General features: G+C 45.6%; 1 protein-coding gene across 1 annotated transcript in view; it reads left to right on the forward strand.

The window, feature by feature from the left end:
- The first annotated feature begins 926 nt into the window (after positions 1 to 926).
- LOC121548913 (human immunodeficiency virus type I enhancer-binding protein 2 homolog) overlaps positions 927 to 21,242 on the forward strand; it is a 65,038-nt gene continuing 44,722 nt past the window's right edge. Inside the window, exon 1 of the mRNA XM_041860572.2 lies at positions 927 to 1,098. The gene's annotated coding sequence lies outside the window, so the exon portion shown is untranslated. The remainder of the gene's footprint in view (positions 1,099 to 21,242) is intronic.

A 21,242-nucleotide genomic window follows, 5' to 3' on the forward strand; every position in this document is an offset into this window, starting at 1 on the left:
GAGGTGAGGAGGGGGAAGGAGGAGGGGGAGAGGGGGAGTCACAGGTGGCAGGGGGAAACAAGCAGGGCGGGAGGGGTAGAGGGGAGAAGGGAGAGTAAAGGGAGGCGTGGGGGGGGTTACCATGTTGTTATGCCCCCTGGCTAGTACACTCTCTCTGGGACAGGACAACCCCTGGGGGCCTGCCGGGCCGCCCTGATAAGGCTGTGCTACTGTGTCATAACAACACAACAGTAAGAGTAGGGCTGCACGATATGGGCATGTCATCTTGTTGACCAAATATTGCAATTGCGATTTTACTTGCGATTTAGATCAAAACACTTGGGTGAACTGTTGGAATCAGATAAATAAAATGAGTATTCCGATTCTATGGCTGGTGTTGTTTGGCATGATAACTAACGACAACGACAGGTACAGTAGAAGTTGTTGTGACATGGTAGGAACCAAAGTGTTGGTCAGAGCTTCCCAGGGGACGCTTATTACATTTTACATTCATATCATTTAAAACAAATTGCAGCCTCTTGCGATATGGATATTGCACATGTCAATATTGCAATTTTGATTAAAATTCCATTCATTGTGCAGCCATAACTAAGAGAGAGCAGCATCCTGCAACAGCCATGCTCCTGCCACTCCACCCCCTAACTGCTGCCTTTCACTTGACCCCTCTATTTGTGGTCATGTCTTGCTTAGGAAAGAGAGAGAGACAGAGAGAGAAAGAAATTAGAGAGAGAAAAAAGAGAGAAAGAGAGAGCGAGAGTGTGTATAAGCCGCTGCCTGCCTGGTCTGTGGGCCAGTGGAAGTGCCTCTAAATGTAGTCTGTTGTATAATCCCTCTGGGGGCCCTATTGCTATTTCTGTTCCTAAGTATGCATCATGACTGACTGGGTATTTTCTCTGGTACTAGCTTACATCAGTAGGTCTCCTAGCAAGCATACACTCTCTCTCTACCAGTGAGTGGCTATTCTGATTGATGGGCGTTTGGCCCCGCAGTTTGGTCTTTCTATCGGTGACCACAGAGAATGGACAAGAGGAGTTTCACCCCAGAGGAATGCTGTCTGTGACTGGAAATGTTGTGGGACTGGGGAGCTGATATAGCCAGGTTGGTAGACCGAATGTTTCTCCCTCTCTTTACTCTCCCTCTCTCCTTTTCTCTGTCTCGCTCTCTCTCTGGTGTTGCTGCTGAGAAGGTGATTTCCTAGTTGTCAGTGTGTTTGTAAACTGAATGGGGGATGACAGTGGCTGTTGGATCGCCACCGGCGCGCTGACAGTGATAGTGACGGACAGGGCAGAGGGGTTTCTGCTCCGTGTGTTATGGTACCCACTGTCTGCAGTGTGTTGTTGTGGCCATACAGCCTTCACTTTACGTGTGTGACAGATAGGGCTGGTCTGGGCTGCAGAGGTTGTCACAGGGCTGTGTGTGTTCCTGCTCTGTGTTCCTGTGTTCCTTGTTTGCACAGCCTTGGCAGGCATCTCCCAGACGGAGATAAGAGAGAAACAATGACAGCCTGGCCTGCCTGTTTAGAATCTACCTTTCCTTACATATCTCCCTCCCTCCCTTCGTCATTCCCCCAGAGCTCTCCAGTGGTGTTGTACTTGTTGTTTAGTCTGTAGGTAGCATAGCTGTAGGACACCCAGTCACTTCCCCTCAGGCTCCACTGATGAGCTTACACAGAGGTGTCAGTTTTCTCCATTAAGGAAAGGACACCTTCCTAGTGTGGCACTGCAAACCCTCCTCCTCATCCTCCGCTCCACCCGCCCCCGCCCCCCTAGCCGCCGCTGCCTGCTTTAAATCAAACCTCCCTCCATCTGTTTTCCCCAGGGAGAGGGAAAATGCTGTTTAACAAGAACAGGTTCCTTTTACAGCCTAGCACCCCGAGCCACAGACTCGCTTGCGTGTCTGTCTGTCTCTCTCACTCTGTGTGTGTGTGTGTAATCATACTGGAATAACTTGCTATGTGAGGGAATGTCCTGGTGATAAGGCAGGGAAACACCACACGTACACACACCTCTTGCCTCCTGCAGGTCTTACACACACATACACACTATTTCAAAGTTGTTGCTTTCGGAAAAGCTTATCTTCCTGCCACTCTGCATGCTTAATCACACACACCACCCCAGCAACAGAAACCCCAACCCCAGACTCAGTCTCTCTTACTCACTCTTTCTAGCACCTGTAGTCCAGGAGTGATATTACCACAACCTTGAAATGAACTACCTTTTTTATCAACATTCCCCTCTACTCCTCCCTCCCTCCTTCCTCTCCTTCTCTCTCTCCCTGCCCACCACAGTCAGCCAGATAGATTCCTCTTATGTACTCTCTCTCTTTTATTTTTCTTGCTCTGTCTTTCTGCAGAGAAGAGAACTGTAATACCCCTATTTGATAACTGTGGAATGAGGATTCGTGCATCTGCCAAGTGTGCTAAACCATTTTTCCATTCACAAATTCTCGAGACGATTTAGAATGTGTGTATCACTGTTTCTCGCAGTGCTTCAGGGGGTTTGCGGGGACATTTTTGCACAGGCATGTCTGGGGGACACCCCCTCCCTCACTCTAGGCCCCTGTCTGGCCTCCACACTGATCTCAACTTAGTGTGAGGATACCTTTTGAGAGACTCTAAATCCTAACCCTAACTCCAGGAAGCTATAGGAGGGAAGGCACGGCATGCTAATGCTAATGTTTGTCTAATGTCCTCATATCCTGGCTCTGTGCTGTGTGTGGATGCCTGCCTACGCTTGGCTCTGTATATAGCACTGTACTCCTGCATCCTGATAGGGCAGAGAGACTGAGCGGTGGGGACCACGCTACTGCCTCATTGTGTTGGGGTGATGGGGTGTGTTGGTCCGTTGTCTCACTGTCTGTATCTGTCGGTGGGGGCCAATGCAATTACCCACCCAAGTTGGATTCCAATAGGCCTCAAAGTGCGTGGGTAATGTTATGCAGGGCTTCATTAAACAGCCACTACTATAGTTACAATGGAGCCACATCGAGAACAACCTGATACGGCCCCTGCTTTATCAATTGCACTCTCTTGGCAGCGGGGCAGGCCAGTAATTGTGTGCAGGTTTCGGTGCTGCATTCTTTGTTGCTTGTTTTCTGTTTGCTATTATTTGATTACCCTCAAGCCTGTTTTTGAGTGTGCGCAAGTGATTTTGTGTGTGTGTGTGTGTGTGTAATAAAGGATAATAAGGCACTTCACCCTGGAGCCCAAACAGTGGGAAGGGGGTCTCCCAACTTTATTTTTCCATCTAACTTGGTGTTTACTGCTTGCCTCCAGTCCTGTCTACAGGGAGTCACACGGTCAGTCCCACTCCCTCCACTCTACAATGGTCTACTATGCATAGAGGTCTTACTGCAAGCTGCATTATTACTACTCCTTCACTCCCTCATCAATGACCATCGCTGTGCATTATTCACATTCAGTAGCCTACCGTATGTTCTCAATCTCAGTATTGGAGTAGGTTGGGATTTTGTTCTGCTCAAGTACTTCACCCAAGGTCAGACTAGCCTGGTAGCAGATCAGTTTGTGCCCAAGCATATACAGATCTGTGACCAGGCTAGGGTCAGTATTTGTCCATTGCTTTTTCTCTGTCATTTTCTCTGTCATATCCAAACCTCTATCTGGCTGGGTATAGAGGGCCCTTTCTCCCCACCTGCCAGCCTCCACCTCACCCCACCCCACCACTGTAGGAAAAAGGATCAAATCAAATCAGATACAATTTTATTGGTCACATACACATATTTAGCAGATGTTATTGCGGGTGTAGCGAAATGCTTGTGTTCCTAGCTCCAACAGTGCAGTAGTATTTAACAATTCACAACAATACACACAAATCTAAAAGTAAAAGAATGGAATTAAGAAATATACAAATATTAGGACGAGCAATGTCGGAGTTGCATTAACTAAAATACAGTAGAGTAGAATACATTATATACATATGAAATGAGTAAAGCAGTATGTAAACATGATTAAAGTGACTAGTGTTCCATTATTAAAGTGACCAGTGATTTCATGTCTATGTACATAGGGCAGCAGCCTCTAAGGTGCAGGGTTGAGTAACCGGGTGGTAGCCAGCTAGTGATGACTATTTAACAGTCTGATGGCCTTGAGATAGAAGCTGTTTTTCAGTATCTCGGGCCCAGCTTTGATGCACCTATACTGACCTCGCCTTCTGGATGATAGCGGGGTGAACAGGCCGTGGCTCGGGTGGTTGATTTCCTTGATGATGTTTTTGGCCATCCTGTGACATCGGGTGCTGTAGGTCTCCTGGAGGGCAGGTAGTTTGCCCCTGGTGATGCGTTGGGCAGACCGCACCACCCTCTGGAGAGCCCTGCAGTTGGGGAGAAGGGCTGTCCTGTGCAGTGTCCTGTCTCTGTATGTCTGCTGTAGTGTACAGTAATATCCAGGTGGGTGGGCTCAGTGTCTTAACCTGAGATGTGTGATCCTCAGTGACCTTGTTCAAGGAGCGTTCAGCTGTCTGATTCAGAGGAGGAAGTATATCAACATGTCAGCACTTTTATCACTGCTCTCCTCTCTCACAGTCTTTCTTTCTTTCTTTCTTTCTTTCTCTCTTTCTGTATTTTTCCTTCTCTCGTTCTCTGTTTCCGTCCCTCTCAAGTTCTCTCTTCATTTCTTCCCCTCTCTCGCTCATATTCTCTTTGTCTCTTGCTCTCTCTTTCACACACCTCTCCCCCATGTCTCTCACTCTCTTTGAAAAGTATGTGTGTTCTAAGCAGGACCTTGGCCACACAATGACTGTGCATAGTACCAGTGGGGGTAACTGCCTAGACCGGCCGTGCTCCTCCAGTATTGACATTTACCTCTATTGTTGTGACCTATATCTGGTTCCCGCTGTGTAGGCGGTAACATAACCACACAGCTAGAGTTACTCAAGCCAACACAACTTCCTTTAAGGTTTGCATTCTGAGGCGTTAGCTGTTCAAAACACTGTTCTGAATGGATGCTTCCACACGACCGCTGTACAGCAAACGCCTTGATTGAATGGAAGCAGCAATATCGGCCTCAGCGAGAACTAGAATATTGTCAATCCTGGAAACACACACATAGGCATTATGCTAATCATTGAATCACCGATTTGATTCATTCTATATTTAGGTCCGTTGCGGAAAACATATTTTCACTATTCTCCTTGTAGCTACACACTGGGCTTGTCTCAGCGAAAAATGTATTGCTCACCTTCCTATGGAGGATTATGATTAATCTGTTCCTGTGAAGAACGTGGTAAGGACAGACAGACCAGTAAATGTAACTGTGGAGATGTGATTAGAGATGGGTGACGGTGTCCTGTTGGACTGGAATGTTTGAGGCTGAGTGTTACAGTAAGTCTATCTCCCACAGTGAGAGTACCTGTGCCGTGGTCTCTAACAGGGCGCGGCAGGTCTAAGCCCCTCACACCTTCTGTCCTTCTGTCCGGGAGCTGCTGGTGCCAGCTCCATGGCAGAGAGAGAGAAAGAGAGAGAGAGGCACGGGCAGCCGGCACTGCCAGGCGGGCAAGCTTTTCTCTCCCTGCCTCCTACCCCCTTCCTACTCAGCAGGTAGCAGGCAGCCTAACACAGCCCTGCCTCTGTTCGCCTGGCAAACATGTCTTTGTGCTCGCACTGTGCTCAACAGTAAAGAGAAAACAATGGAGGTAGTAAGAGAGAGGGGAGAGAGGGGAGGGAGAGGGGTTGAGAGAGGAGAGTGAGGGGTAGAGTAAGGGACAGAGTGAATCTATTTCGCAGTCAAAAACATATTGTACCTTTCGAAAATGCAACCGTCATGTCGATGTGTTCACAATCAGTATTCCTTTCCCACAGTTCAAATCAAATCGAATCAAATGTTATTTGCCACATACGCCGAATACATTACCGTGAAATGCTTACTTACAGCCCTTAACCAACAATGCATTAATTTTTTTATAAAAAAGTTAAATAAAACAACAACAACAAAAAAGTGTTGAGAAAAAAAGAGCAGAAGTAAAATAAAATAACAGTAGGGAGGCTATATACAGGGGGTTACTGGTGCAGAGTCAATGTGCAGGGGAACCGGCTAGTTGAGGTAGTTAAGGTAATATGTACATGTGGGTAGAGTTAAAGTGACTATGCATAAATAATTAACAGAGTAGCAGCAGCGTAAAAAGATGGGGTGGGGGTGGGGGGGCAGTGCAAGTAGTCCGGGAAGCCATGATTAGCTGTTCAGGAGTCTTATGGCTTGGGGGTAGAAGCTGTTGAGAAGCCTTTTGGACCTAGACTTGGCGCTCCGGTACCGCTTGCCGTGCGGTAGCAGAGAGAACAGTCTATGACTAGGGTGGCTGGAGTCTTTGACAATTTTGAGGGCCTTCCTCTGACACCGCCTGGTATAGAGGTCCTGGATGGCAGGAAGCTTGGCCCCTGTAGTGCCTTGCGGTCGGAGGCCAGGCAGTTGCCATACCAGGCGGTGATGCAACCAGTCAGGATGCTCTCGATGGTGCAGCTGTATTACTTTTTGAGGATCTGAGGACCCATGCCAAATCTTTTCAGTCTCCTGAGGGGGAATAGGCTTTGTCTTGCCCTCTTCACGACTGTCTTGGTGTGTTTGGACCATGATAGTTGGTTGGTGATGTGGACACCAAGGAACTTGAAGCTCTCAACCTGTTCCACTACAGCCCCATTGATGAGAATGGGGGCATGCTCAGTCCTAATTTTTTTCCTGTAGTCCACAATCATCTCCTTTGTCTTTGTCACGTTGAGGGAGAGGTTGTTATCCTGGCACCACATGGTCAGGTCTCTGACCTCCTCCCTATCATTGTCGGTGATCAGGCCTACCACTGTTGTGTCGTCGGCAAACTTAATGATGGTTTTGGAGTTGTGCCTGGCCATGCAGTCATGGGTGAACAGGGAGTACAGGAGAGGACTGAGAACGCACTTCTGAGGGGCCCCCGTGTTGAGGATCAACGTGGCAGATGTGTTGTTACCTACCCTTACCACCTGGGGGCGGCCCGTCAGGAAGTCCCGGATCCAGTTGCAGAGGGAGGTGTTTAGTCCCAGGATCCTTAGCTTAGTGATGAGCTTTGAGGGCACTATGGTGTTGAACGCTGAGCTGTAGTCAATGAATAGCATCCTCATGTAGGTGTTCCTCTTGCCCAGGTGGGAAAGGGCAGTGTGGAGTGCAATAGAGATTGCATCATCTGTGGATCTGTTGGGGCGGTATGCAAATTGGAGTGGGTCTAGGGTTTCTGGGATAATGGTGTTGATGTGAGCCATGACCAGCCTTTCAAAGCACTTCATGGCTACAGACGTCAGTGCTATGGGTCGGTAGTCATTTAGGCAGGTTATCTTAGTGTCCTTGGGCACGGGGACTATGGTGGTCTGCTTGAAACATGTTGGTATTACAGACTCAGTCAGGGACATGTTGAAAATGTCAGTGAAGACGCTTGCCAGTTGGTCAGCACATGCTCGGAGTACATGTCCTGGTAATCCGTCTGTTCCTGCGGCCTTGTGAATGTTGACCTGCTTAAAAGTCTTACTCACATCGGCTACGGAGTGCGTGATCACATAGTCATCCGGAACTGCTGGTGCTCTCATGCATGCTTCAGTGTTGCTTGCCTCGAAGCGAGCATAGAAGTGGTTTAGCTCGTCTGGTAGGCTTGTGTCACTGGGCAGCTCGCGGCTGTGCTTCCCTTTGTGGTCTGTAATAGTTTTCAAGCCCTGCCACATCCGACGAGCGTCAGAGCCGGTGTAGTACGATTCAATCTTAGTCCTGTATTGACTCTTTGCCTGTTTGATGGTTCGTCGGAGGGCATAGCAGGATTTCTTATAAGCGTCCAGGTTAGAGTCCCGCTCCTTGAAAGCGGAAGCTCTACCCTTTAGCTCAGTGCGGATGTTGCCTGTAATCCATGGCTCCTGGTTGGGGTATGTACAGTGGGGAAAAAAAGTATTTAGTCAGCCACCAATTGTGCAAGTTCTCCCACTTAAAAAGATGAGAGAGGCCTGTAATTTTCATCATAGGTACACGTCAACTATGACAGACAAAATGAGAAAAAAAATCCAGAAAATCACATTGTAGGATTTTTCATGAATTTATTTGCAAATTATGGTGGAAAATAAGTATTTGGTCAATAACAAAAGTTTCTCAATACTTTGTTATATACCCTTTGTTGGCAATGACACAGGTCAAACGATTTCTGTAAGTCTTCACAAGGTTTTCACACACTGTTTGCTGGTATTTTGGCCCATTCCTCCATGCAGATCTCCTCTAGAGCAGTGATGTTTTGGGGCTGTCGCTGGGCAACACGGACTTTCAACTCCCTCCAAAGATTTTCTATGGGGTTGAGATCTGGAGACTGGCTAGGCCACTCCAGGACCTTGAAATGCTTCTACGAAGCCACTCCTTCGTTGCCCGGGCGTGTGTTTGGGATCATTGTCATGCTGAAAGACCCAGCCACGTTTCATCTTCAATGCCCTTGCTGATGGAACGAGGTTTTCACTCAAAATCTCACGATACATGGCCCCATTCATTCTTTCCTTTACACGGATCAGTCGGTCCTGGTCCCTTTGCAGAAAAACAGCCCCAAAGCATGATGTTTCCACCCCATGCTTCACAGTAGGTATGGTGTTCTTTGGATGCAACTCAGCATTCTTTGTCCTCCAAACACGACGAGTTGAGTTTTTACCAAAAAGTTATATTTTGGTTTCATCTGACCATATGACATTCTCCCAATCCTCTTCTGGATCATCCAAATGCACTCTAGCAAACTTCAGACGGGCCTGGACATGTACTGGCTTAAGCAGGGGGGACACGTCTGGCACTGCAGGATTTGAGTCTCCTGGCGGCGTAGTGTGTTACTGATGGTAGGCTTTTACTTTGGTCCCAGCTCTCTGCAGGTCATTCACTAGGTCCCCCGTGTGGTTCTGGGATTTTTTGCTCACCGTTCTTGTGATCATTTTGACCCACAGGGTGAGATCTTGCGTGGAGCCCCAGATCGAGGGAGATTATCAGTGGTCTTGTATGTCTTCCATTTCCTAATAATTGCTCCCACAGTTGATTTCTTCAAACCAAGCTGCTTACCTATTGCAGATTCAGTCTTCCCAGCCTGGTGCAGGTCTACAATTTTGTTTCTGGTGTCCTTTGTCAGCTCTTTGGTCTTGGCCATAGTGGAGTTTGGAGTGTGACTGTTTGAGGTTGTGGACAGGTGTCTTTTATACTGATAACAAGTTCAAACAGGTGCCATTAATACAGGTAACGAGTGGAGGACAGAGGAGCCTCTTAAAGAAGAAGTTACAGGTCTGTGAGAGCCAGAAATCTTGCTTGTTTGTAGGTGACCAAATACTTATTTTCCACCATAATTTGCAAATAAATTCATAAAAAATCCTACAATGTGATTTTCTGGATTTTCTTTTCTCAATTTGTCTGTCATAGTTGACGTGTACCTATGATGAAAATTACAGGCCTCTCTCATATTTTTAAGTGGGAGAACTTACAAAATTGGTGGCTGACTAAATACTTTTTTCCCCCACTGTACGTACGGTCACTGTGGGGACGACGTCATCGATGCACATATTGATGAAGCCAGTGACTGATGTGGTGTACTCCTCAATGCTATCTGAAGAATCCCGGAACATGTTCTAGTCTGTGCTAGCAAAACAGTCCTGTAGCTTAGCATCTGCGTCATCTGACCACTTTTTTATTAACCGAGTCACTGGTGCTTCCTGCTTTAGTTTTTGCTTATAAGCAGGAATCAGAAGTATAGAGTTATGGTCAGATTTGCCAAATGGAGGGCGAGGGAGAGCTTTGCATGCGTCTCTGTGTGTGGAGTAAAGGTGGTCTAGAGTTTTTTTTCCTCTGGTTGCACATTTAACATGCTGGTAGAAATTAGGTAGAACGGATTTAAGTTTCCCTGCATTAAAGTCCCCGGCCACTAGGAGCGCTGCCTCTGGATGAGCGTTTTCCTGTTTAGTTAGGGCCTTATACAGCTCATTGAGTGCAATCTTAATGCCAGCATTGGTTTGTGGTGGTAAATAGACAGCTATGAAAAATATAGATGAAAACTCTCTTGGTAAATAGTGTGGTCTACAGCTTATCATAAGATACTCTACCTCAGGCGAGCAAAACCTCGAGACTTCCTTTGTATTTGATTTTGTGCACCAGCTGTTGTTTACAAATATACACCGCCACCCCTTGTCTTACCGGAGTCAGCCGTTCTATCCTGCCGATGTAGCGTATATCCTATCAGCTGTATGTTGTTCATGTCGTCGTTCAGCCACGACTCGGTGAAACATAAGATATTACCGTTTTTAATGTCCCGTTGGTAGGATAACCGTAATATTAGGTCATCTAATTTATTTTCAAATGATTGAACATTGGCTAATAGGATTGATGGAAGAGGCAGTTTACTCGCTCGCCGTCGGATCCTTACAAGGCACCCCGACCTACGTCCACGATATCTCTGTCTCTTTCTCCTGCGAATGACGGGGATTTGGGCCTTGTCGGGTGTCTGTAGGATATCCTTCGCGTCCGACTCGTTGAAGAAAAAATCTTCATCCAATACGAGGTGAGTAATCGCTGTCCTGATATCCAGAAGCTCTTTTTGGTTATAAGAGACGATGGCAGAAACATTATGTACAGAATAAATTACAAATAACGCGAAAAAACACACATAATAGTACAATTGGTTAGAGGGCTGTAAAACGGCAGCCATCTTCTCCGGCGCCATTTCACGTGTACCATAGGTTTCTATTGCTTGTACAGCTAGGGCAAGCTTTGGCCACTGTCAGCATATCAGAAAGCCCAGTGTAATGTGGTCCGTGTGTCAGGTTAGATGGTGGGCTGGAGATACTGGATCCTAGCCTGCATGGGAGGATTAGCAGAGATGCTAATGCTAGTGTCAGGGGTTTGGCAGGGCAGAACCCCTCAGTGTCCAGGGCTAGCTGCTGGTGCTCTGTCATTACAGACTGACTGCCAGCACTAGAGGCCATGGCACCAGGCCTGGGCACACACGCACGGGTGCATGCATGCAAGCAGGCATGCAAACACAAACACACAAACAGAGGAAGTGGAAAGGCAGGGCCAAGGGGATTCTCACACAGATGGCCCACTGACACGGGACACAGCGCCCTGGGCAGACTGAGAGGACATGCAGAGAGAGAGGGAGGTGAAAGAGAGGAGAGAAGGAAAGAGAGTTAATGAATGAGAGGCTCCATGTAGAGGTGAGAGAGATATTGTGAGGCGGCCAGGAAAGTGGGACTGTGTTCCATGGAGTAAACACTTCAACTCCAGGTGATGCCACCTGTCCACCCAGTCTTATTCCTGGCCACATCCACTCTGACCACCACATACCCACAGAGAGGGGACTGGAGACAGGGACTCAAGCCCAGAATGGAGCTCCAACGCAGGGGCTCAATGTGGCGCAGCCAGGCTACTCAACAATGGCTCAAAATAGCTAGAAGGCTAATTGCTAGCAGGCTGGCCGTTTGGTTCCTTTCTATATTTTCCACTGTTGAGCCTTTTGTTGAGAGGCTTTCTGAACTACAGAAGGATCAGCTTCAACTCTCGTAGACGATGTCCCTCTGTAATGATCTAGTCTCTGTCTGGCGCGACTGGGAAAGTTTCCTGTCTGCAGCTCGTTCTTTCAGATTCACCAATCACCTCCCTCTCTCTCCCTCTCTTGTTCTCTTCCAGAAACGACTGCTGCTGCACTGCTCATTAATACCTGCATTACTCATAGCACAGGTGGACCCAAATCCCCATAAAAATATCTGTGGACTTATGCATACAGATGTCTTCATTTTAATGATTCCCCCCTTATTTTCCTATAAACCAGATGGATGTAAGAGATTACAAGTGTATATAGGATTATTATATTTTTTCCATGTCTTTTATTCTAGCATTTTTCCATATCTGCTCTTATTTCCATTTTTGTAGGTCCAGAGTGATAGTGGAGGGAAATGCCTGGAGACTATTATTTACCATCAGCTGGGTCTGCGGGGTTACAAGCGAACCTAGAGGCATGGCTATTGCATGCAGCAGAGAGACAAAAAGAGGGAGAGAGTAGGAGCCAGAAAGAAAAAGAGCGAGAGAGAGAGAATTAGAGAGAGAGAGAGAGAGCTGACAACCATTCAGCCGAATTGCACCCTTGGTGAAGTAAAGTGGGTGGCATTTTACACCCATCAATAATAACTGTAGGATTTAGCAGCTGAGACATGAGGATAGATAGAGGAAAACACACCAGCAAGAGGAGAGACAGAAACAGTCTATCACTCGGTTTAAAAACAGCAAGGGTAGTGAGGGAGAGTGAGTGAGTGGTGCACATGGGTACATAGAGAGAGAGTGTGTGAGAAAGGAAATAGCACACTGCCCTCAGCCTTGCAGTAGCCCAGTGTACATCACAACGCAAAACAGCACAACACACTGGCATAACTGTCTGTTTGAACCACATGCAAACACAGTCAAGAGATCAGTTATGATGATGACAGGTCCATAAAACAAGGCTGCTCAGGTTCAGCCCTCCAGGGCCATGCTCTCCCATGCTCGCTTTACCTATAGTGCCTTCAGAAAGTATTCACACCCCTTGACTTTTTCCACATTTTGTTGTGTTACAAGGAGAAATTAAAATGGATTCAATTGTTTAAAAAAATTCAAGGATCTACACAAAATTCTCTGTCAAAGTGGAAGAAAAATTCTAACAACAGCTTTGCACACCTGGACTGTACAATATTTGCACATTATTATAAAAAAATTATTCAACCTCTGTCAAGTTGGTGGTTGATCATTGCTAGAGAGCCATTTTCATGTCTTGCCATAGACTTTCAAGCTGATTTAAGTCAAAACTGTAACTAGGCCACTCAGGAACATTCAATGTCGTCTTGGTAAGCAACTCCAGTGCATATTTGGCCTTGTGTTTTAGGTTATTGTCCTGCTAAAAGGTGAATTTGTCTCCCAGTGGCTATTGGAAAGCAGACTGAACCAGGTTTTCCTCTAGGATTTCGCTTGTGTGTAGTTCCATTCTTTTTCTTTTTTTGTGTATGGGTGGTCCTCTGTAGCTCAGCTGGTAGAGCACGGCGCTTGTAACGCCAAGGTAGTGGGTTCGATCCCCGGGACCACCCATACACAAAAAATAAAAATAAAAATGTATGCACGCATGACTGTAAGTCGCTTTGGATAAAAGCGTCTGCTAAATGGCATGCTATTATTATTATCCTAAAAAACAGCCACTAGGGGTGTGCCGAGTAGTCAAACAAAACAAGTATTGTAATGGATATGGGTCATTTTCTGGATACGATTATGATCCAAGTATTTGTTTTAATTATCCGTGAATGTAAAAAAAATATTTTCGGGTGCCAGCACGCATCTTTCTCATGTCAGTCAGTCATGTGCAAGGTTCTACGCAGTCTAAATAACTCAACTGGCTGGCTGTAATGAGAAGGGCGGGCTGTACCTTGATCCTGCTGCTCTTATTGGATAGAGTGAAGCTGTATTTCTCCGTCCACTTGCTTCATAATTTCACCCGATCAATATTCCTTGCATGTTCAGTCTGATCATTTAGATTGCTGCTGCCTGATACTATGATAAATCACATGGCGAGGATGTTTGCTATCAAGCTATCAATGTGCATAATGTCTAACAACTGGGACAAGGGTTGGGAAAAAATATGAAACGCTGATACACATTCTGACTGAGTGACAGCAAACTTGTCTGCCCGCTGCAAGTTGAGGACACACACACACCCACCCCTCCACACGCTGCTCCTGATCTGCAGCTTTTTTTGCATTGAGAACGTGCAGGGAGGTATTTTGTCAACATCTATTTAGGCATATTAAAACTCTTCAGTTTTAATATGTATCATCTGATCCGATTATCAACTGTCAATTTATGGATTAGGAATACGAGTATGGCCGTGTCAGCACACCCCTAGCAGCCACCATGCTTGGAAATATGAAGAGAGGTACTCAGTGATGTGTTGTGTTGGATTTGCCACAAACATAATGCTTTGTATTCATGGCATAAAGTTCATTTTTTTGCCAAATTCTTTGCAGTTTTACTTTACTGCCTCATTGCAAACAGGATGCATGTTTTGGAATATTTGTTATTCTTTACAGGCTTCCTTCTTTTCACTCTGTCATTTAGGTTAGTATTGTGGAGTAACTACAGTGTTGTTGATCCATCCTCAGTTTTCTCCTATCACAGCCATTCAACTCTGTAACATTTTTTATGTCACCATTGGCCTCATAGTGAAGTCCCTGAGCGGTTTCCTTCCTCTCCGGCAACTGAGTTCTTTGTAGTGACTGGGTGTATTGATACACCATCCAAAGTGTAACTAATAACTTCACCACGCTCAAAGGGATATTCAATGTATGCTTTTTTTCTCTCCCATCTACCAATAGGTGCCCTTCTTTGCGAGGCATTGGAAAACCTCCCTGGTATTCGTCATTGAATCTGGGTTTGAAATTCACTGCTCGACTGAGGGAATTTACAGATAATTGTATGTGTGGGGTACAGAGAAGATGTAGTCATTACAAAATCATGTTAAACAGTATTATTGCACCCAGTGAGTCCATGCTACTTATTATGTGAATTGTTAAGTGTGGAAAAAGTCAAAGGGTGTGAATACGCTCTGAAGGCTGTGTACATATGCTTGTAATCTTTCAACACAGATAGTGAGACATCCAGGGCTGTTTGGTCTAGTGATGATACTATAAATATGTTTTTTTTTTCACACAGCCGTAACTGTGTGCTACTGGTTCTTTGTAATCAACCAAACACAGGAGGAACTTCAGAGCAGAACAAAAGGAAGAGGGGAATTGATACAATGTCATGGGATAAACCAGATATTGTGTCTCTGTGTGTGTCACCCGGTGAAACCCCTGAGCATGGCCAACCCCACTAGGCAGTGGTGTAAAGTAACTAAGTAAAAATACTTTTGAAGTACTACTTAAGTAATTTTTGGGGGTATCTGTACTTTACTACTTTACTTTTACTTTTACTCCACTACAATCCTAAAGAAAATATGTACTTTTTACTCCATTCATTTTCCCTGACACCCAAAAGTATTTGTTACATTTCGAATGCTCAGGCAGGACAGCAATATTGTCCAATTCACGCACCTATCAATATAACGCAGTGTCATCCCTAATGTCTCTGATCTGGCGGACTCACTTAACACAAATACTACGTTTGTAAATTATGTCTGAGTGTTGGAATGTGCCCCTGGCTATCCGTAAATACATAGAAAAACAAGAAAATATGCTGTCTGGTTTGCGTAGTATAAGGAATTTGACCAGATACTTTTAGACTTTTACTCAAGTAGTATTTTACTGGGTGACTTTCACTTTTACTTGAGTCATTTTCTATTAAGGTATCTTTACTTTGACTCAAGTATGACATTTGAGTACTTTTTCTACCACTGCCAGCGGGATCAAAGGTCACCTGTAGAGAACAGAGCAGGGAAAATCTGCTATCTGGTTCTGCCTGACGCTCCTAACAGTACAAAGGCCAAGTTTGTGTTAAGATATTAAGCTGGAGAATTACGCAAACAGGTCACAAGCTCTGGAAACAGGCTGGAATTTCCTTTGTTGCTTTTTGACATGATAGGGAAAAGAAGTAGAGTGTTATTACTACTGTAACTTTACTACTGTAACTAATAACTCATGATAATGTACTGTAAAGTACAGCACAGATCATATTCCAATGATGATACTAGTGTAACATTAATTCTGTATGGTATTCTCACACCCCAGACTGGTATGTCCTTTTTTGGTGTCATATTTTGTGCTGTAGTGGTAATGGAAGATGGGTGTGCATTTGACTTGTCTGGTCAGCCATTCATACATACAGTATGTGTTTAGAGTTGAGTTTTTTTACAGAATCCTCGATCAGGCTGTCTGGCAGCTATACCGACAAACCTTTGACTGGAGTCTGACTTCCCCTCACACACACACGCAGACACACACACAGACACACACAGTAGTGAGATACTTCCCAAAGGTCCTCCAGCAGATGTGTGGCGTTCGTGTCTGGCCCATGGAGATGGTGGAATGTGAAACCTCGTAACGCACCTCCGATTTTCCATTCCTGCTGCGTACACATCCCATTATCAATTTTATATGAAAGTAGGAAATTCCTTTAAAGCGCTGGCGCGATGTGGCTGCGGGGGCCATCAGCTGAGGGGGCATTCCTGGCTGGGGGGCCTCAGGGTCCAAGGAGGAAGAGGACAGGGCCCCAGGGTGGCCTTTTCATGGCCACATTAATGGTGGTATTAAACACTGGTATACTACTTCACCCATTCTCTCTCTCTCTCTCTCTCTCTCTCTCTCTCTCTCTCTCTCTCTCTCTCTCTCTCTCTCACTAAAAATATGTCTGCTTTTAGTAATTTGTGGCTGAAATTTAGTATAATTGGGCGAAAATATATTTTGTGTCGGTGTGTAGGTTTGTACCTTTGGAAGAGGTGATTGAAATTGTCAGGTTTTTCAAACGTATCTCTCAGTGCTACAATTAGATTACCACTGCCAGTAATTAAACAGAGGCTGAGGAATATCATAATGCAGTGGGGTTAACTGAATAGGAGCTGTTGATAGAAAGTGCAGTATGATTTGCAGTGTGAACAAAGTGTTCCTAACCAAGATGAGTTTCCATCATTCAGTAATATTGCAGCCTGGCTGTTCCCCACAGATGGATGGCTTGAAGTTGTAACATTTCCAAGAGCTGAAGTCAGTCGTGACAGCTGCACTTGTACCTTGACAATACAGACAGTGCTCCATTCAGCCTGACAATGCCTCACCTTTGTCGCGTCTCCCATGAATGCTCCACAGACGACAGGTTTCTGCCGGAGCGAAAGAGACTTTCTCCAAATACAGAACAGAAGCCTATAATATTCCCTGGTTGTTTCTGACTGTCATTTAAACTCCCAGGAGTAGTGCTAAGTGATGAAAGAAGATATTGACTAAGCTCATGTCAGAGTTTCCTGGTGCAGTGATGTGGCCGAGGCGACTGGAGATTGTTGGTTTCCTTTTCCTGTGTGGTTAATCTTAATGTCGTAGAGACCAAGAACATATTGTCAAATCAAATCAAATCAAATGTTATTTGTCACATGAATACAACTGAATACAACAGGTGTAGACCTTACAGTGAAATGCTTACTTACAAGCCCTTAACAAACAAAGCAGTTTTAAGATAAATAAGTGTTAAGTGAACAATAGATAAGTAAAAAATAAAAGCAGTAAAATAACAGTAAAAATAACAGTAGTGAGGCTATATACAGGGTGTACCGGTACAGAGTCAATGTGCGGGGGCACCGGTTAGTCGAGGTAATTGCGGTAATATGTACATGTAGGTATATAATATAGGCCTAACAATAATACTATACTAGCATGAATCCTTTATTCTCTTTTTCTACTGTTGGTCAGTTTTGTCCTGTTTAGAGGTTGTGGACTATTTTAGCTGTATACTTCACTTCTTTCTGGCACCTTGTAGAGTAGTAGAGAACAGTCAACTAGGGCCCAGAGTTGTCTCAGGTCAGGTCACGTGGTCAGGGAAAACTCCTGGCCTGGCTCTGCTAGAAGCCATGTTTTACCACCACAGCAGGTGTTTGAGGAGTGATGTGTTATGGTACATAGTTCTGTGTTCAGTAGTGCTGTTCATATGAGAGCCCTTAGAGAGCTCTGTCACAGTGGTGGAGCTCTGAGAGAACACATCAGCTTCAATAAGACCACTGATCCCAGATTCCAGACAGTGGGAAAAGGACAAGAAAATAGTTCTCCCCTTTCCAGCTCAGAAAAAGAAACTCCAGCACACTTGATTATGTGGTTTGTTTACTTGTGGATTAATCCCCTCCACTCCCTTTTCTGATCCCCCTTTAGACATCTCCACACACACACACACACACACACACACACTGGCTGATGGTTGTATGATTGGAGTGGAGGCAGTTGTGACTCCAGTGTGTGTCTCAGAGGAGCCAGTCTAGTGTGTGGCGTGTAGCCCTCTGCCCCAGTGAGACAGCAGCTGCTAAAGTTATGTAAGCACTGTGCTGCACTACTCTGCACTGCTCCATGCTGTCAGTATGCATTAACCCAGCCCAGCCCTGAGAGAGAGAGGGGTGTGTGTGCCCAGCCCTCCCAAGCACGTGTGTGTGTGGGAGCTCAGAGTTATGATACAAAAAAAGGTTGAAATATATATAGCTATATCTTAGAGGTTTATGTAATGTTTCCTAACCTCCTTCATCACTGATTAGAGAGAGAGAGAGAGACAGAGAGACAGAGCGAGAGAGAGACAGAGAGAGAATGATTTCTTCATAGACCTCTGTAGACAGAGGGATTTAGCTGCTGGCTTTACTGTTCTGATCGGAAATAGTGTTGCAGTGGACATTTTGCTGCTGAACTACTATCCCCTGGCAAATTTTTCACTGGAGAGTGAAGGGTATTTCCTCAGAGATACAGGCCGTGCTGAGAGAGAGAAGCCCATCTTCTGACAATTTATATCTCACTTAGGAGAAATGCTATAAGCCACCGGCTTACTAGAAAATGGAAGGATGGAAGGAGAATCCTCCCAAGTTAGTTAACAGTGATACTGTATTTTATCTCACTCTAAGTGTTAACACACATCAGTTATTGATACAGGCATATTCACTTTTTGAGCTTTGAATATAGTACAGTATAGCCGCAGGCTTGGCGTAGGCTGTTGTGGATAAGTCCTATTATCCCCTGTATGGAGCTAGAGTAATACTCAGCCTGTGGGTTTTCCCCATGTTTTCCCCTCCCTCCTCCCCTGTCCTCCTGATCCCAGCTGGACTGGAAAGTGTCCCAATGGTAATGACAGGAAGTCCCATACAGGCAGGAACACCTGTGCTGCTGCTGTGGTGAGGGTTGGGTTGGTTCGGTTGCTTGGTTGGCAGCCCAGCCCAGGGCTCTGGGTCTCTCTGGGGCCCTGCTCCAACACAGGGCCTATTTGTGTGGCTCCCGCCCCAGCCGTGTGGCTCCCACCCCAGCCTCGTTAATCAGACCATGGCCCTCCCTCCCCTCCCTTCTTATTGGAGCCCAAAGCTGTTTTCCAACCCACCACCATTCATTACCAACACACATGTTGAAGGCCTATCAGGAGGGACCTGCTCTGCTCTCTCTAGCCGTGGGGGTAAAGGAACAGGAAATGTTGGCATGCTCTGCTACCGCGGGTACTGTACCACTGAGCCATGCTATCTCGCAGGAGAACTACTGGAAAAACAATTATCCTCCAAATGTTCTTACTAAGGGATAATTGGGTTTTATCTTCCTACTTTACTGGAGAAATAAAGAGGCTACAATGTTTCCCGACCGTGAGTCGCTCCGTCGCTCTCTGACTGTCTCCATGATGCAGTGGATCCTCTAGTAAATGGAAAGTCACGGTCAGGTTACATCAAAGGCCCCTTCTCGAAAATGAACTTGTCCACAGAGTGGATTCAACATGTTATAACAGACACGGAAAAAGAAAAGAAACACAATTGTCCCCTTTCCTTGGGCAGGGCCAAATGACTTGGAAAAATGTGCTGTCCAATAGGAGGACTGGAAGCAGAGCGAGAGGGGTTTGTGTCTGTGTGTATTTCTGTTTCTGTTTTCCATGGGTGATGTTTGGTCATGGAAAGAGAGCGAGAGATCAATCCAGCTCGTCCTCTCCCTCCTAGGGAAGGAACATGTTGTTGAGTGACCCAGTAGGAATCTGACTAACTTTCCTCCTCATGCAGAACCGAGTGTTTCCACCTCTTGCCAGTCACAGAGTCAGTCAGTGTTTACTCACGGCTGGGCCCCGGGGCACTGGGGTCCATGTCTTATAGCCTGCTCCCTGCCAGGAAACCTGGGGCGGGCCCTCAAGGTGTGAGAGAGAGAGCGCTGGGCCCCTCTGGCCCCCGCCCTGCTGTAAGGTAAACATGAATGAAAATGTTTTCTTTTTCTTTTGACTACTGCTTAGTCTTAGGCATGTTTCCCGTCCTATATGTTCTCCGTACAGCGGAAGCTGTGAGTGACTCTCTCTCTCACGCTCTCTCTCTCTCTCTCTCTCTCTCTCTCTCTCTCTCTCACGCTCTCTCTCTCTCTCTCTCTCTCTCTCTCTCTCTCACGCTCTCTCTCGCTCTCTCTCTCTCTCACGCTCTCTCTCTCTCTCTCTCTCACGCTCTCTCTCTCTCTCTCTCACGCTCTCTCTCTCTCTCTCTCTCTCTCTCTCTCTCTCTCTCTCTCTCTCGCAGTAGTCTTGTTCTTTGTTGTCAGGGAAGTTAAGTTCACACCTCTCGTGACCACTTCCTTTAGCGTCATCGGCTCGATTCCGGCTGCACTCCTCTCTCTATCGCTCCCTCAATCTCACAGCTTTTGTTGCCATTCAACACAAAAACACTCGGGCAGGAATTTGTGTCGGTGTTGTGTTAAAACACAGCCACATATATGGCCACATTCAGGCATTTAAATAATGGCCCAGAAACCAGCCGCAACGTAAACATCTGTTGTGTTTTCATTCTGGACGGCTGTGAGTGAAATGTACTTCTACAGACCACGAATAAAATAAACCATCAGAGCAAAACAGCAGTACAGTATTGAATCCACAGGGACGTTAGAATAATTTAAATGTGTTTATTTTTGTGCTGAACACACACAGTATATTGCTCATGGCTTTTCTCTGAGTCTCAGCAGTTCCTCACTGTTCCAAGGCCACTTGAGTGATGTATCAAAAAGAGTCCTTCGCCACCACAGTTCCAATCCACTCAGACAAGTCTACAGACAGATCATTTTAGATAAGCAGGCAGAAATACCATATTTTTTTTGGAGTTTCTCCCCACGTCCCTCCCTCCCTCCCTTCTCTCTACATAAGATCCTTATTATGTAAACATCTCAAATATTGTTGCAGCTGCTCTGTTGGGAAATGTTCTTAGGCTTATTTCGATCAGCAGTTTAAGCCTTCTACTGTGAATACCCAGCTGGGATCTGGTGCCTTATTAACATAAACAGGGATTCAATTCAATTTGGGAGGTTACAAAACCATCTAATGTCTAGAGTACATACTGCATCTCATTAAATAAAGTAATAGTCAATGAAGCCAGTTTTAAGCGATTCAGTGATCTCCATCATGCCTAGTTAAAAAATATAGTTTATAGTGCCTCTAAAGTCACCCATATTATGGGTCAGTATAACATTAAACAAAACATTAGTTACATCATACAGCTTCTACAGTAAGCCTACAGGACAGTTGTCAGTAAACCAGGTATCACAAACCTGTTGTGGCTTAATCAGATTGATGAACAATGCTCTTCCTCATT

Source organism: Coregonus clupeaformis, chromosome 33 (genome assembly GCF_020615455.1).
Source record: "Coregonus clupeaformis isolate EN_2021a chromosome 33, ASM2061545v1, whole genome shotgun sequence".
NCBI lineage: Eukaryota > Metazoa > Chordata > Actinopteri > Salmoniformes > Salmonidae > Coregonus > Coregonus clupeaformis.